This window comes from Mycteria americana, unplaced genomic scaffold (genome assembly GCF_035582795.1).
Source record: "Mycteria americana isolate JAX WOST 10 ecotype Jacksonville Zoo and Gardens unplaced genomic scaffold, USCA_MyAme_1.0 Scaffold_29, whole genome shotgun sequence".
NCBI classification, from domain to species: Eukaryota; Metazoa; Chordata; class Aves; order Ciconiiformes; family Ciconiidae; genus Mycteria; species Mycteria americana.
The window spans coordinates 1,010,667-1,014,888 of NW_027445621.1; positions in this window are offsets into that span (position 1 = coordinate 1,010,667).

Genomic DNA, 4,222 nt, shown 5'->3' on the forward strand with positions numbered 1-4,222 from the left:
AGGCATTGTTGCATCATAACCAACCAAGGCATTTGCAGAGCGCGAATGTCTGTGCGGCAGCGAATGCAGTTCCAAGGGACAGTGAAAACCAGGTAGACCTTTCATGCTGGCAGCTTTCGTGTGGGCGTAATCGCTGGACGTTTCTAATTTGGCAGCCGGGCTCTGCCAGAGTCACATAGGTATTGTTGCATCATAACCAACCAAGGCATTTGCAGAGCGCGAATGTCTGTGCGGCAGCGAATGCAGTTCCAAGGGACAGTGAAAACCAGGTAGAGCTTTCAGTGCTGGCAGCTTTCGTGTGGGCGCAATCGCTGGACGTTTCGAATTTGGCAGCCGGGCTCTGCGACAGTCACATAGGCATTGTTGCATCATAACCAACCAAGGCATTTGCAGAGCGCAAATGTCTGTGCGGCAGCGAATGCAGTTCCAAGGGACAGTGAAAACCAGGTAGACCTTTCAGTGCTGGCAGCTTTCGTGTGGGCGCAATCTCTGGACGTTTCGAATTTGGCAGCTGGGCTCTGCCAGAGTCACATAGGCATTGTTGCATCATAAACAACCAAGGCTTTTGCAGAGCGCGAATGTCTGTGCGGCAGCGAATGCAGTTCCAAGGGACAGTGAAAACCAGGTAGAGCTTTCAGTGCTGGCAGCTTTCGTGTGGGCGCAATCGCTGGACGTTTCGAATTTGGCTGCCGGGCTCTGCGACAGTCACATAGGCATTGTTGCATCATAACCAACCAAAGCTCTTGCAGAGAGCGAATGTCTGTGCGGCAGCGAATGCAGTTCCAAGGGACAGTGAAAACCAGGTAGACCTTTCAGTGCTGGCAGCTTTCGTGTGGACGCAATCGCTGGACGTTTCGAATTTGGCAGCCGGGCTCTGCGACAGTCACATAGGCATTGTTGCATCATAACCAACCAAAGCTCTTGCAGAGCGCGAATGTCTGTGCGGCAGCGAATGCAGTTCCAAGGGACAGTGAAAACCAGGTAGAGCTTTCAGTGCTGGCAGCTTTCGTGTGGGCGCAATCGCGGGACGTTTCGAATTTGGCAGCCGGGCTCTGCCAGAGTCACGTAGGCATTGTTGCATCATAAACAACCAAAGCTCTTGCAGAGCGCGAATGTCTGTGCGGCAGCGAATGCAGTTCCAAGGGACAGTGAAAACCAGGTAGAGCTTTCAGTGCTGGCAGCTTTCGTGTGGGCGCAATCGCTGGACGTTTCGAATTTGGCAGCCGGGCTCTGCGACAGTCACATAGGCATTGTTGCATCATAACCAACCAAAGGTTTTGCAGAGCGCGAATGTCTGTGCGGCAGCGAATGCAGTTCCAAGGGACAGTGAAAACCAGGTAGAGCTTTCAGTGCTGGCAGCTTTCGTGTGGGCGCAATCGCGGGACGTTTCGAATTTGGCAGCTGGGCTCTGCCAGAGTCACATAGGCATTGTTGCATCATAACTAACCAAGGCTTTTGCAGAGCGCGAATGTCTGTGCGGCAGCGAATGCAGTTCCAAGGGACAGTGAAAACCAGGTAGAGCTTTCAGTGCTGGCAGCTTTCGTCTGGGCGCAATCGCGGGACGTTTCGAATTTGGCAGCTGGGCTCTGCCAGAGTCACGTAGGCATTGTTGCATCATAAACAACCAAGGCTTTTGCAGAGCGCGAATGCCTGTGCGGCAGCGAATGCAGTTCCAAGGGACAGTGAAAACCAGGTAGACCTTTCAGTGCTGGCAGCTTTCGTGTGGACGCAATCGCTGGACGTTTCGAATTTGGCAGCCGGGTTCTGCGACAGTCACATAGGCATTGTTGCATCATAACCAACCAAAGCTCTTGCAGAGCGCGAATGTCTGTGCGGCAGCGAATGCAGTTCCAAGGGACAGTGAAAACCAGGTAGAGCTTTCAGTGCTGGCAGCTTTCGTGTGGGCGCAATCGCTGGACGTTTTGAATTTGGCAGCCCGGCTCTGCCAGAGTCACGTAGGCATTGTTGCATCATAAACAATCAAAGCTCTTGCAGAGCGCGAATGTCTGTGCGGCAGCGAATGCAGTTCCAAGGGACAGTGAAAACCAGGTAGAGCTTTCAGTGCTGGCAGCTTTCGTGTGGGCGCAATCGCTGGACGTTTCGAATTTGGCAGCCGGGCTCTTCGACAGTCACATAGGCATTGTTGCATCATAACCAACCAAAGCTCTTGCAGAGCGCAAATGTCTGTGCGGCAGCGTATGCAGTTCCAAGGGACAGTGAAAACCAGGTAGAGCTTTCAGTGCTGGCAGCTTTCGTGTGGGCGCAATCGCTGGACGTTTCGAATTTGGCAGCCGGGCTCGGCCAGAGTCACATAGGCATTGTTGCATCATAACCAACCAAAGCTTTTGCATAGCGTGAATGTCTGTGCGGCAGCGAATGCAGTTCCAAGGGACAGTGAAAACCAGGTAGACCTTTCAGTGCTGGCAGCTTTCGTGTGGGCGCAATCGCTGGACGTTTCGAATTTGGCAGCCGGGCTCTGCGAGAGTCACATAGGCATTGTTGCATCATAACCAACCAAGGCATTTGCAGAGCGCGAATGTCTGTGCGGCAGCGAATGCAGTTCCAAGGGACAGTGAAAACCAGGTAGAGCTTTCAGTGCTGGCAGCATTCGTGTGGGCGCTATCGCTGGACGTTACGAATTTGGCAGCTGGGCTCTGCCAGAGTCACATAGGCATTGTTGCATCATAACCAACCAAGGCATTTGCAGAGCGCGAATGTCTGTGCGGCAGCGAATGCAGTTCCAAGGGACAGTGAAAACCAGGTAGACCTTTCATGCTGGCAGCTTTCGTGTGGGCGTAATCGCTGGACGTTTCTAATTTGGCAGCCGGGCTCTGCCAGAGTCACATAGGTATTGTTGCATCATAACCAACCAAGGCATTTGCAGAGCGCGAATGTCTGTGCGGCAGCGAATGCAGTTCCAAGGGACAGTGAAAACCAGGTAGAGCTTTCAGTGCTGGCAGCTTTCGTGTGGGCGCAATCGCTGGACGTTTCGAATTTGGCAGCCGGGCTCTGCGACAGTCACATAGGCATTGTTGCATCATAACAAACCAAGGCATTTGCAGAGCGCAAATGTCTGTGCGGCAGCGAATGCAGTTCCAAGGGACAGTGAAAACCAGGTAGACCTTTCAGTGCTGGCAGTTTTCGTGTGGGCGCAATCTCTGGACGTTTCGAATTTGGCAGCTGGGCTCTGCCAGAGTCACATAGGCATTGTTGCATCATAAACAACCAAGGCTTTTGCAGAGCGCGAATGTCTGTGCGGCAGCGAATGCAGTTCCAAGGGACAGTGAAAACCAGGTAGAGCTTTCAGTGCTGGCAGCTTTCGTGTGGGCGCAATCGCTGGACGTTTCGAATTTGGCTGCCGGGCTCTGCGACAGTCACATAGGCATTGTTGCATCATAACCAACCAAAGCTCTTGCAGAGCGCGAATGTCTGTGCGGCAGCGAATGCAGTTCCAAGGGACAGTGAAAACCAGTTAGAGCTTTCAGTGCTGGCAGCTTTCGTGTGGGCGCAATCGCTGGACGTTTCGAATTTGGCAGCCGGGCTCTTCGACAGTCACATAGGCATTGTTGCATCATAACCAACCAAAGCTCTTGCAGAGCGCAAATGTCTGTGCGGCAGCGAATGCAGTTCCAAGGGACAGTGAAAACCAGGTAGACCTTTCAGTGCTGGCAGCTTTCGTGTGGGCGCAATCGCTGGACGTTTCGAATTTGGCAGCCGGGCTCTGCCAGAGTCACATAGGCATTGTTGCATCATAACCAACCAAAGCTTTTGCATAGCGTGAATGTCTGTGCGGCAGCGAATGCAGTTCCAAGGGACAGTGAAAACCAGGTAGACCTTTCAGTGCTGGGAGCTTTCGTGTCGGCGCAATCTCTGGACGTTTCGAATTTGGCAGCCGGGCTCTGCGACAGTCACATAGGCATTGTTGCATCATAGCCAACCAAGGCATTTGCAGAGCGCGAATGTCTGTGCGGCAGCGAATGCAGTTCCAAGGGATAGTGAAAACCAGGTAGAGCTTGCAGTGCTGGCAGCTTTCGTGTGGGCGCTATCGCTGGACGTTTCGAATTTGGCAGCCGGGCTCTGCCAGAGTCACGTAGGCATTGTTGCATCATAAACAACCAAGGCTTTTGCAGAGCGCGAATGTCTGTGCGGCAGCGAATGCAGTTCCAAGGGACAGTGAAAACCAGGTAGACCTTTCAGGCTGGCAGCTTTCGTGTGGGCGTAA